Source organism: Haliotis rufescens, unplaced genomic scaffold (genome assembly GCF_023055435.1).
Source record: "Haliotis rufescens isolate VD_foot unplaced genomic scaffold, xgHalRufe1.0.p SCAF_5, whole genome shotgun sequence".
Taxonomy (NCBI): Eukaryota; Metazoa; Mollusca; class Gastropoda; order Lepetellida; family Haliotidae; genus Haliotis; species Haliotis rufescens.
Genome location: NW_025964223.1, coordinates 42,787,523 through 42,801,514, shown reverse-complemented (window position 1 = coordinate 42,801,514; position 13,992 = coordinate 42,787,523). Strand labels below are relative to the sequence as shown.

The 13,992-nt window shown below is 38.2% G+C and overlaps 1 protein-coding gene across 3 annotated transcripts in view; it reads right to left on the bottom strand.

Annotated features, from left to right (window-relative positions):
• LOC124140041 (synaptotagmin-7-like) overlaps positions 1–13,992 on the bottom strand; it is a 444,395-nt gene that overhangs the window by 204,738 nt on the left and 225,665 nt on the right. The gene's annotated exons all lie outside the window — the stretch shown is intronic.

The following is a 13,992-nucleotide window of genomic DNA, read 5'->3' as shown; positions in this document are numbered from 1 at the left end:
AGATTTACTATCGATCATCTAAGGCTTGTCTGTATCTATCATTTGTACTTTTATCATATAATTATACTAATTTATTATCATACTAAATAGGAATAATGGTCAGTATTTGTTATACAGAATAGACCCTTAAAATTTCTAGACACTGAGCTTCAAAATACTGGAGTTTTACCTCAGTTCAGTGATCACGCTACAAAGGACATTTTAAAGGACAAAATGGCTACTGCCAAACTCACAGTCGAAAGATCAAAAACATGTATACATGTACGTACCAGCAGTTACCTATATCATTGTGTCAACTTGGTAAGTGTACAAAGTCTACACCCATCAATTACAAACTGGTTACTGACACAATGAGGGTTAAATTGTTAGCAGACGAGTAATGATGTCTTTAGCCAGACAGCATGTCCTGTGTCCTGACTGGCAACAGTTAGAATCAGGGGCAATCTTGTGGGATGGAATACGGACTATTCATGGAGGGTGTGAGGTGGTTGGGTTTAATTATTTCACTTTGTACTGTATGTCAGTACAGCATATAGCATGTCAGCTTAATGTGGAGGTTGAAGACACTGACCACTACAGTGAAACCCACGAGCAAACCAAGGACCCTAATCAAGGTTTGTTTGTTTGTTTGTTTGTTCGATGTTAAATGCTGCACTCAGCAATATTCAAGCTATATGCCGGAGGTCTGTAAATAATCGAGTTTGGATGAGACAATCAAGTGAATGACATCAAAAGCATCGATCTACACAATTGGGATACAATGAGCTGTGATACTGTGAGCCTGACCACATGATGCTGTCTACTTGCCCCAACAAGTATTTTGGCAGTTTTATACTTTCAGTATTTTTCAGTCTAACTATGTGGATTAGTATTAGCTAATCATATCAGACCAGAAGGAATTTTGCAAGACTCGTTCTAGGAACTTATTGCTGTATTAACTTGTGAACTGGTACAAAGAGATTTAGAATATTGAAATTTCTATCTGAATGCCTTCACAGAAAAGTCCTTGGTGCATTTCTTATTAATATAACTGATTAAGATGTTATATTTCTTTACATTTTCATAAATGAACAACAGGATCAACATCCTTTATTGATAAACAGATCCAAATCTTTAAACAAACAAATGATGATGCAAGAAGCATACACCTTTCTCACTGTTAAATGCCATTGTAAAGAGAAATTGAATAATTCCACTCCAAGTAGGAGTTCGCCTGGGATATCTACTCTGTCCCACTTTATTTCCAATCAATACAGGGGAGTGAGAGTAAAGGAAACTGTACACCTATTTCAGCCCGACAATGTAATGGGGATGTATGGGAAATGGTGCAAAAACAAACCCGTTGATAATAGTGGCCTGTCTTGATTGAATATTTTCCACGACTACGAGAGGTCGGGTTGCTCCTACAAGTCGATTTTCGGCTCCAGAGGACAAGGCAATTTTCTCTTTTATTGACAATGATCTACCTGTGGTCCACTTTTCAGCATCTTAAACAGTGGCTGCCTGCTGGAATAATGTCACTGATCTCCTGTGATAAGCCTTCTTCATGAAAATAGGAATGTGAGCACACGTCTCATCGAGAGAACTAATGAGAATTTCTTTTTTAATCTGCCCCTCCTTGGACAGAGCAAGGCCCTCGGGTGACCCAACTCATTACCCATATAATTCAAACTTTGTTGCTACCTAGTATGCTCCCTGGCTTGCATTGATCACAACATACAGAGTTTGGTCCTTTGCATCAGTTTCTTAAAGTGAGGTTACATATGGCAGCGTTTTCGTATTTATGACATTTATGAATTTTGAAGTGTGAACATTTTTTATATTCTCTTTGCTCATGTCAAAGTAATAGAATATTCCAAAAATTCAATTTGACTGATTTCTAATGTCAACATTTCCATACTAGATATTTTATGTGAGAAAACATATATGCATGGGTTGGCACGGGTGTAGGTAGGTATTCAGCTGTAGTCTTGTACAGTGTGGTGGGGAAAGTAGGATTGAGTGTGCAAACTTAGAGCTTCTGAAGAGAAACAATTACTTTGTTGTGACCATGCGTGACATTTCAAAAACATAGGTTACAACATTATGAAACACCTAATCACTTCCTGAAATCAGCATCTAAGTGTGTCCAGCATGTATTTCACAAACTATTCCTACAAATAATTGGACAATTAGGACATACCAGCTCAACAAATCTATTTCAATACAAAGAATTCCTCGGTATAACAGATACATTTTCTGGCTGCTAACACTGATTGCAATTCAATGAAATGTGTTTCAGGATGAAAACACTTCTTCCACTACAAACTTCCCTTGTAAGATCCCCATAGGGAATAAACATAATGAAACTTCAATTTCAGAGTTTTAAGTATGACACGTAAATATTAAGTTAGTGACTGCTGGACAATTTTTCTTCAATATTTTAGTACAGCCTCTCACTTCAAAGGGTTCCTCTTATTTCCCCTGGCTTTCTTTGTATCTGGTGTTAAATGTTAAAAATATTCAAGCCGATGTTAAAAATGGCCATGATAGAAAACACGAAGATGAAACAGAACTATTTTAGTATTTAGAACACATACATTTTCAATATTTTTAACACAATAATTCCCTCAGCCATCAGAGTTTGATGACAAGGAAAACCATTATTTGAATTATTTTTGTTTTATGTTTTAATCCCTGTGGCATTAAAATATATAGAAGAATTAGTGAAAGAGTGAATATGCGAGTGTGAGTGAGTTGGGTTTAAGGCTGCTTTTAACATTATTCCAGTTATATAGCGGCGTGTCAGCTTAATGTGGGAGGAAAGCCCGAAGTGATGCAGGTCTCGGACGTTTACCACTTCGGTGAAACCCACAAGCACGGGTATGGTGCTGACAAACCTGGTGCTGAAACATAATCGGGGCAAACCGGGATTTGAACCCACAATCATAGGTTTCTGGCGTGCCCAAGGGACGCAACTCTGCACAGCAAATCGAGGCGCCTTAGACGACTGGGGCAACCCGTGACCCTTTGCGAGTGTGAGAGTATGAGAATATGAGAGTGAGGGAGAAACAAAGCGAGGGAGAGAGACAGAGAGAAAAAGGAAGCATGACCGTCCCTTTCTATAGCCTTGAAGTTCAAAACATTTGTGCTAGCACATCTCAAGATGAGGTCTTGCACACAAGCTGTTTCACATCAAAGTGATGTTTTTCCCCAATGATACCACACAGCTTTGGGGAGAACACTGAACTTTTTTTAAATTAGATTAAAATGTCACAATGCTGTTTTTGTAACAAAGTTAACAAAAGAAATTTATTTCAATTAAAACCTGTGAAGTGGAATTCTTATGGCCACATTTATATAGTAGATGGGGTGAAGATACTATTAAAGTAGATTCATTACATAGACCTTACTTCAGTTCCCCCTTGAATTCAATGTGCTAAGATGCACTGAAGATTACCTTTGCCAAAGTCAAAATAAGAAATTGCATCAGATGTCATTTTTGCAACTGAAGCGTCAAATTTGGAAATGTCCTCCACAAGTCTATCGTAAATCTTTTTTAAAGTTTTACTGATGAGAGAAGGCTTTTGTTCTATATTTGCTAAATATGTTTGGTTTTAAGTGACCAGTGTCACACAATCAGCCAAGCAACCAGCACCTGCTCATCCACATTAGTCAGTCTTCGCTACAAGGACGAGGCATTGGGGACCTGTGGCAATCATCAAGGGCTCTATTCGTGTCTGTAGCTGTCAAAGACTATACCATTCATTTCATCAGAGATAGTTTACTAAAAGTAGGATGATTATGTTAACATTTTGTGATGGTAACCTGTTATTGCTGATTGTAAGAGGAGACTAAATTGGGAACACCGTGAGGATCTGGGAGGATTGGTCTTAAGCAGCCCATGCTTGTTGTAAGAGGCGACTAATGGGATCGGGTGGTCATGTTTGCTGACTTGGTTGATGCATGTCATCGTATCCCAAGTGTGTAGATTGATGCTCAAGTATCGATCACTGGATTGTCTGGTCCAGACTCAATTACTTACAGACCGCCGTTGTATAGCTGGAATACTGCTAGTACAGCATTAATCAAACAAACATTATTTTTCAAATCCATGTAAGTACAAACAAAGGTTAACCGAAAACTGCTTAATTTTTTTTGTCATTGCTTTGGTTGTTCAGTTGGTCAATCTGCAAGTTGAAAAATTAGCTCAACAGTGACTGTTTATGGGATGATCTTTTCTTGTGTCCATGGAACAATAAAGGAACCAGCATCACCATTGTTTCCCTCCACAAGCTCCACAAGCTCCCCCAGATAATCATGGCAGCTCTCTTGTCAAACGGTATTACTAAAGCTAAACCAACAAGCAGTTGTTAGAGCTGTGTAGTACAAATCAAACAAGGTAATCTGTAAATTCTTGACACAAAGAGAATAATTACACTGTAGGGGGCAATATGTCGTCTGTCTGGGTTAAATTTGTACACTGCTGTCTTCCATTAATTCTCCTTTCTTTGTATGAGGACGTGTCATGACCTGAAATCAGGCCTTGTATCCAATGTGGCATCATTCTGAACAGGAGCAGACTAATCTAATGTAATAATCCTGCCTTATCTCTGGTCTCAATACCTAATGTTGGCTATCTTGTGTGTAAATCACACGATTAACCTGTGTCGAAGATACTTGTTTGTTGTTTAATGCCACACTCAGCTGTAATCCAGCAAATAATCGAATCTAGACCTGACAATCCAGTGATTGATATCATGAGCATCAACCCACTCAATTGGGATACGATGACATGCCTGAACCAAGTCACAAAGCCTGACCACTCAATTCCATTAGTCGCCTCTTACTACAAGCATAGTCGCCTTTGACAGGTTGATGAAGACCTATTCTACCCAGGATCTTCAGATTCCACTTGGGCAGATGGATGAATAAATGTTGTTTTATGCCACAGTCAGGTGTATTCCAGCTGCATTTATCACAGAAGTCTCTCAATATTCACGTCTGAACCTGGCAACCAGTGGCTAAAATCATGAGCACCAGATCACATAAAGTAACAATCCCATCCTCATTAGTCAGTTCTTGAAACAAGCACTGGGTTACTACTTAGGAACCTACTTTGTACTGGAATGCCCATGGGGTTCATTGGTGCAGAAACGTATCTGACTGATAGCCTCTCGATGCCTTGGTCTTATCTGGTTGCAACAGACCAATCTGGTTCCAATAGACCGATATGGTTTGGTCTGAGGAACGTCTTCAAGTGGTCAGATCAATCACTTTTAGATGTCAAATGCAGTTAATGATTTTCAACACTTTTCATCGAATATCTGGAACACTGTCTGAATGCTGGCATCATCCAACAGCATGCTAACAAGGGTCTCATCCCCATCTGCTAAAGGTCAGAGAATAGACTTCTGGCTTAACTCGATAACTGCTGATAAAGTCACTTGGCGATGCCAAAACATCAAGATGGCTGACACACTATTGATATACTGAGTATAGCATCAATACAAAACAGTAGTACCATCTTCTGTACCTTAAAAGTAAATATGATCATGTTAATTCATAAGGTTGCCAGAGAGTGAGAATGGCGAAAATTAATAAAGATAAAACTATTTGAACAGCATTTCAGATATTACAGACAAATATGGGAGGACAGCCTTCATTGACACAATCACATGGGTCATGCAGAAAGAATACTTAAAGCAATATCTTAGAAATCAAGATGGCGGATGAAGTATTGATATACTGAACAGCATCAGTGAAGACACAATAGCATCCTTTTCCGTAGCAAGAGAGTAAAAAATCATTTCACATTTTTTGATCGTTTTTAACTGATCCATCAGTGATAATTTCCCAGGGAGAATATGGTGAGACCATTCAAAGATACTACTGTTGGAGTGGCATTTCAGAGATGCCCGCTCAAAGTGACACAAAGTGACGTGGTTCATCGAGATATGAAAATACCACTAAGGCTTAGAAACCAAGATGGCTGATATATTATTGATATACTGAATATCAATGGTGATACAACAGTATCTTATTCTGTAGCCAGATCATTTTACTTTCTTTGCTTGTGATCAAATGATCATCATTCATAGGTTTGTCATTGAGTGTGAGCATGGGAAAAATACATAAAGACATCAGAGCTCCAGATAACTTTTTGAGCAATTGAGTTTTTACTCTTGGGTTTCGATTGTAATTGGGTTATTAATTTTTCATTGGGTAACCAATATTTTTTCACTCATCTATACATCCAAATTAGTGAAAATTTTAAGATTTTAAAAAAAAAAGAAATAATGTTTTAGATGTATATTACTGTTCTAAATATACAGGCTTGGCTCGGAAAGTAAATGAGCTTGTGTTTCGGAAATTAACTCCTTTGTACGCATGCTGAAAAAGCTTCATTGGGTATTTACACATGTGCTGTTTTTATACATTTGAGTTTTTCATTTAATGCATGCGTTTCTGTACGCAAGTTAATTGAAAGTAATTGGGTTTTGAATATTTTGGGGAGGATATCTTCTGCAAATATGCTGCTTATCTGTAGCTCTGCTACATGCTTAGATCAGCAATTCAGATGTGACACCCAAATATGGGAGGATAGTCTAATGTGTCACCAAGTGATATTGGTCATACACATATTAAAATACCACTTTGATGAAACAACATGGTGCAGACACACCAAGGATTATAATCAGGGTAAGGTTGGGATTAAAACCCACAGATCCCAACAGGTAAGGGAAGGAACTCTGTCCTGTGAAGATACGGGTAGAATAGGTCTTCAGCCATCCATGCTTGCCGTAAAAGGCAACAATGCTTGAATGCTTGTCGTAAGAGGTGACTAATAGGATCAGGTGGTCAGACTCGCCGACTTAGTTGATGCATGTCATTATATCCCAATGGCGTGGATCGATGCTCATGATGTCAGTCACTGGATTGTCTGGTCAAAACTTGATTATATAACGACGCCGTCATATACCTTGAAGATTGCTGAGTGAGTCGTTAAACAACAAACAAACAAACAATCAGACCACTGATCGACCTGTCCCTCTTCTATCCTATAATTGATCATCGAGGTATCCATTTTATCTAGTCTTATCCAGTCTCATCCAGCTAATTGAAGAATGCCATTGTAATGTTCTGACAATGCAAACAGAAAATAATGTTCAGCAGCTGGTCCTAATTGAAACCATATTAGGAAAATAAAGTGGTAACCTAGTGCACTGATGGATAAAATCTTCATTAAGTGTGATAAAACAAAAGATAATTTCAGCATTTCTTCAACAGGCTGACATGATTCAATTACATCTCTAAAAACAATCTGCAACTAATGAGATGTATTTTGGGATGCCAACAATTCATGATTTATGATCACACATTTCATGATTACAACTTCAAAACATCGCAAAGGAGTTGGCAGGAAATTGAACATTTACTGAACAAAGTAGTCCTCTCTATGTTTCAATTGTTATACAAAGCTGGATGTGTACTTGAAGTGAATTACCAATTCAGTTGATCTATACTTAGTGTATCAAACTTCTTCTAAGATCGGCATTTAAAAAAATCTAAATGCTACAATCTTACTGTCCAGTTGTAGGTGTGATGACTGTTTTAGGTCGTACATAAAAATTAAAAGTACCGGTATCTACTTTTTTAAAAATAATTTCACCATGTTAATGGCTGCCTTGGGAGCCATGTGTTAGTTTCCTGATAGATCTTGCAAAAACATTTTAGCAAAATTGCTAAGAATTGAAGACCCTGATCAACTATACTTTTAGAGCATTTTTCATTTTTTCCTTCATTTTCTGTAAAACAAGTTTGGCTAATCTACAAAACAAGAAAAGATTATTTAGGTTTGTTTCATAATCAAATTGAACAGAAGTTTGGATTGCTTTTGAGTTTGGTTTAAAAATTTGTAAGAGAAAATATGTAGTTTTGCTCATAAGAAATATATAACGCCAATGCCAGAGAATAACCAGTCTCGATTATCCCCAAAATTAATTCCATAGGCGTAAAAGGCAAAATAACAGCGAAAAATAAAATGAATGGATAACTGAAAATCAGTGATGACACCAGGTGTTCGTGAAAAGGGTAAGCACGTCCTGTCCTACTGGCAGCCCCTGTCACTCACACAGGTTGCCAAAACAAGTTCCTGTTTGTTTGTTGTCTGATGAGACACAGCAGTGTAGCATGCTGGTGTAGGTGAGGAAATTAATACAATGCAAAGGAATTTAAACTCTTGAACAAGACCGTGATTGCTTCATCAGGTGCCACGCCCACATCTTCATCAGGTGCCACGCCCACATCTTCACAGGCAGCCATGATGTTAGGGACAGATATTTCTTTTCAAATAGTTTACACTTTTGGACGAAAGTAAAAAACTTGTCAAACATTAACAGACATTTTCTACGTATAGTGAAGTCCACAATATTCATAGATATCTTCCAAAGAAATCAAGGGGAGTATACTGTCTTTGGATGTGTCCGGGTGTCCACTATAACATTCTCCGGAGGGCGAGGTTTCCGGAATAACAGGAACGGGAATAATGAGATTTCACTGTATCATGAATTCTAAAACTAAAAGTAAACTAAAGTTGAGAAGAGAATATAAGGATGTCAACTTCTTTATTAAGAGGAACACAACATTTCAGAGTAAATGCTTACTCCTTCATCAGGTGAATAAATGCATATACTTCGAAAAATTGTGTTCCTCATAATTAAGAAGTTGACATCAATATACTCTCTTCCTTATGTGTATCACTTTTAAATGCCATTCAAAGACCTAAACTAATGTTACTGAAGAAACCATCCCATATTACAGACACATTGAGAGTCTTGCACCAAACTGTGATGTGAAACTTCCTTTCTAAATGCTCTACAGGCTGGTGTAGTGACGAGGAAGCACTTTCAGTTGGCAGATGACTTTTGTCATCCTTACTTTGTACATTACATCGGATATTTCTTAAAAAGATCAGTTTGAGGGGAGCCCTGAAGCAACCCACTTTGAATATGCAGTTTAATTTCTAAATAATGAATACCTTACATAATAGTCTTTATTAAGAGGAACACAACATTTCAGAGTAAATGCTTTCTCCTTCATCAGGCGAATAAATGCATATACTTCGAAAAATTGTGTTCCTCATAATTAAGAAGTTGACATCAATATACTCTCTTCCTTATGTGTATCACTTTTAAATGCCATTCAAAGACCTAAACTAATGTTACTGAAGAAACCATCCCATATTACAGACACATTGAGAGTCTTGCACCAAAATGTGATGTGAAACTTCCTTTCTAAATGCTCTACAGGCTGGTGTAGTGACGAGGAAGCACTTTCAGTTGGCAGATGACTTTTGTCATCCTTACTTTGTACATTACATCGGATATTTCTTAAAAAGATCAGTTTGAGGGGAGCCCTGAAGCAACCCACTTTGAATATGCTGCTTAATTTCTAAATAATGAATACCTTACATAATAGTCAATATCAACTTTTCATCATTACAATCCCAACCATGCATTAAATATCCCTTAATGTCAAAGGTATATGAAAGAGTCAAGCTCTCACAGTAACAGATATGAGAAGGCATTTCTAGATTAAGTTTTTTTTCTGGACGTCTCATCCATCCCACTCACTAAAAGAAAACATTATAAGATGGAGGAGTATATTACCATTTTGGATTGAGATTGAAGGACGTCCATTACCTTCAGAGACGAACAGAAGTTCTGTTTGATATTTGGCATGGTATCTTTGCCGAAGAAAACCATCTTTCATCTTTGACATCAAATGTCATCATGATGACCTCTGTGACTTATGAAAAGCTTTCATTTCACACAAATTAATCTAGCTTTTTCAGCCTCCTATTTCTTCCATGGAGCAAAGAGAAGTAAATTAAGTCTTTCATTATCCCAAGGGGAACATTAACATATTGCATTTACTGATTGCTCCAGTGATCAAGAAAATGTAACTGTCATGCTCATGAAGTATCCACCATTTATCAATGATTAAAGCAATGGCAATTACCTCATGGAAGTCACTGAAGTACTAATGCTGAATGAGCAAGTTTGATGAAATAGTCAGGAAATGTTTCGGAACGTAACTGCACTGTCATGGGTCACATGAGAAGTGACAGGTAGGTGGTGTGTCATTGCATGTCAAACTGGTTTCAGTATTGATCACTTTTGCTTAAAAGAAAGATAAATTAATTAAGGATAAGGAAACTGTTACAAGGACATTGTGACAAATCTAGGTCACTCTCAGAGCTCTATATTGGAAACTATGGACTGCTTTTTCATCAAGCGCCACCATGCCTCTCAAGACAGACAGATACTCAGAGAAGAGATTTTTCCAAAATGATTATGTTCCAGTTTGGAATGAAAAAACAACATTTTTGTACTATGAATGCCAAATACATGCTGTCAGTGAGTGAGTGAGCTGTGTTAACGCCACTTTTAACATTTTTCTAGTTATATCACAGCGTGTCAGCTTAATGTGTGAGGAAAGCCCGAAGTGATGCAGGTCTCAGATGTTTATGATATGTTTTGTTGCTTATTGATTTGTTGTGTTACTTATTGATGATTAGTTGTGTTACTTATTGATGATTAGTTGAGTTACTTATTGATGATTTGTTGTTACTTATTGATGATTAGTTGCATTACTTATTGATGATAAGTTGTTACATATTGGTGATTTGTTGTGTTACATATTGATTATTAGTTGAGTTACTTATTGATGATTTGCTGTGTTACTTATTGATGATTAGTTGTGTTACTTATTGATGATAAGTTGTGTTACTTCTTGATGATTTGTTGTTACTTATTGATGATTAGTTGCATTACTTATTGATGATAAGTTGTTACATATTGGTGATTTGTTGTGTTACATATTGATTATTAGTTGAGTTACTTATTGATGATTTGTTGTGTTACTTATTGATGATTTGTTGTTTGACATATTGATGATTAGTTGTTACATATTGATGAACATTTTGTTACATATTGATAATTAGTTGTGTTACATATTGATAATTAGTTGTGTTACATAGTGATGATTAGTTGTGTTACATAGTGACGATTAGTTGTGTTACATATTGATAATTAGTTGTGTTACATATTGATAATTAGTTGTGTTACATAGTGATAATTAGTTGTGTTACATAGTGATGGTTAGTTGTGTATGAAAGTGTACATAAGCACATCCTGCAATTGGCCGTATTGGTCGTGTTGATGGAGCAATCTTTCCTCACTTCCTTGGACAAAAACACCATGTTACACTCTGTAGGGGCATATAACCCTACCCTACTACTTCAGAAAGAATATGAGTGAGTATAATTGTACTCTGATTGTTTGTAATGTGCTTCCCCATGTAAGGAACACCCAGGCCTTCAGTGTGAAGGTAGTGCAGTATAATGTCGAGGTTACATACCCCACCGTCCTCTGAGAGAAACTGAAATCTTCTAAGGGAGGGGTTCTTCAAGTTTACGGTATAAAACAAACCAATACCCCGCATGTATTTTCATAGGTGCCCAATATAATAACTGCTTTAACACAGGAAAAACACTTTCCATGAAATTGAGCAGACTCATAAAGACGCACCGAACAGGATGCGGCCTGCTCGATACAACATGATACTCTTATTGAAACCCAATATCAAAGGAGCGTAATTGACATGAGAAACTATTGAGTCTTACTTTTCCTTTGTCTTCCTGTAATGACAACACACACTGCCCGGTGGTCATTGACCATGTAAAACGGGGTTGGAATTGATCACTGTGTGATATTGGTCACTGCCAAGCCCACAGTCCTCCCACACAGGCTGGCCACATCCAATTATGTGTGCATGGCCTTGACATGTACTGTAAATCCTTGGAATCCTGTTGTGATAGTCATATCATGATGGCACTCGTGGAAAGGAGCAGTAATAGGGTGGGGACACCAACAATGGGTTTTACACTTTGTATCTGTCTATGGATCCCAACTAAGGCTATTTCGGTTTAGTTTTAAACACTAGGCCTTCCCAGTCCTATGTAAATTTCACATCATCTTCAAAATGGCTGAGGACTGCATATCTATGAGAGATGCAAGACATGGCATGGTTGACATAATGTATCCAAGATGTCAACAAGACATATTATTGATGGCAACATGACACATCCAAGAAACCTCCAAAACACAAGGCCACATCCTAGATAGATGCAAGAAATGACACATCCAAGAAACCTCCAAAACACAAGGCCACATCCTAGATAGATGCAAGACATGACACATCCAAGAAACCTCCAAAACACAATGCCACATCCTAGATAGATGCAAGACATGACATATCCAAGAAACCTCCAAAACACAATGCCACATCCTAGATAGATGCAAGACATGACATATCCAAGAAACCTCCAAAACACAAGGCCACATCCTAGATAGATGCAAGACATGACATATCCAAGAAACCTCCAAAACACAATGCCACATCCTAGATAGATGCAAGACATGACACATCCAAGAAACCTCCAAAACACAAGGCCACATCCTAGATAGATGCAAGACATGACATATCCAAGAAACCTCCAAAACACAAGGCCACATCCTAGATAGATGCAAGACATGACATATCCAAGAAACCTCCAAAACACAATGCCACATCCTAGATAGATGCAAGACATGACATATCCAAGAAACCTCCAAAACACAATGCCACATCCTAGATAGATGCAAGACATGACATATCCAAGAAACCTCCAAAACACAATGCCACATCCTAGATAGATGCAAGACATGACATATCCAAGAAACCTCCAAAACACAATGCCACATCCTAGATAGATGCAAGACATGACATATCCAAGAAACCTCCAAAACACAATGCCACATCCTAGATAGATGCAAGACATGACATATCCAAGACAGCAACATGACATAATGAAACATCCAAGGCTGCAAAGAGGTGATATTGTGAAATATCCAAGACTTAAATGAGATGATATTGTGAAACCACCAAGACTTCAATGAGATGATATTGTTAAACCACCAAGACATCAATGAGATGATATTGTGAAACCACCAAGACTTCAATGAGATGGTATTGTGAAACATCCAAGACTTAAATGAGATGATATTGTGAATGAGTGAATGAGTGAGTGAGTGAGTGAGTAGGGTTTTATGCCGCTTTTAGCAATATTCCAGCAATATCATGGCCATCATCCAAGATGGTACCAAGACCCACAGAGCCTCTATATGAAAGATGGTACCAAGACTCATAGAGCCTCTATATGAAAGATGGTACCAAGACCTATTGAGCCTCTATATCAAAGATGATACCAAGATCCATTGAGCCTCTATATAAAAGACGGTACCAAGACCCACAGAGTCTCTACATCCAAGATGGTACCAAGACCCACAGAGCTTCTATATCAAAGGTGGTACCAAGACCTACAGAGCCCCTACATCCAAGATGGTACCAAGACCCACAGAGCCTCTATATCAAAGATGGTACCAAGACCCACAGAGCCTCTATATCATAGATGGTACCAAGACCCACACAGCCCCTACATCCAAGATGGTACCAAGACCCACAGAGCTTCTATATCAAAGGTGGTACCAAGACCCACAGAGCCCCTACATCCAAGATGGTACCAAGACCCACAGAGGCCGTACATCCAAGATGGTACCAAGACCCACAGAGCCTCTATATCAAAGGTGGTACCAAGACCCACAGAGCCCCTACATCCAAGATGGTACCAAGACCCACAGAGGCCGTACATCCAAGATGGTACCAAGACCCACAGAGCCCCTACATCCAAGATGGTACCAAGACCCACACAGCCCCTACATCCAAGATGGTACCAAGACCCAAAGAGCCTCTATATCAAAGATGGTACCAAGACCCACAGAGCCTCTATAACAAAGGTGGTACCAAGACCCACACAGCCCCTACATCCAAGATGGTACCAAGACCCACAGAGGCCGTACATCTAAGATGGTACCAAGACCCACAGAGCCCCTACATCCAAGATGGTAC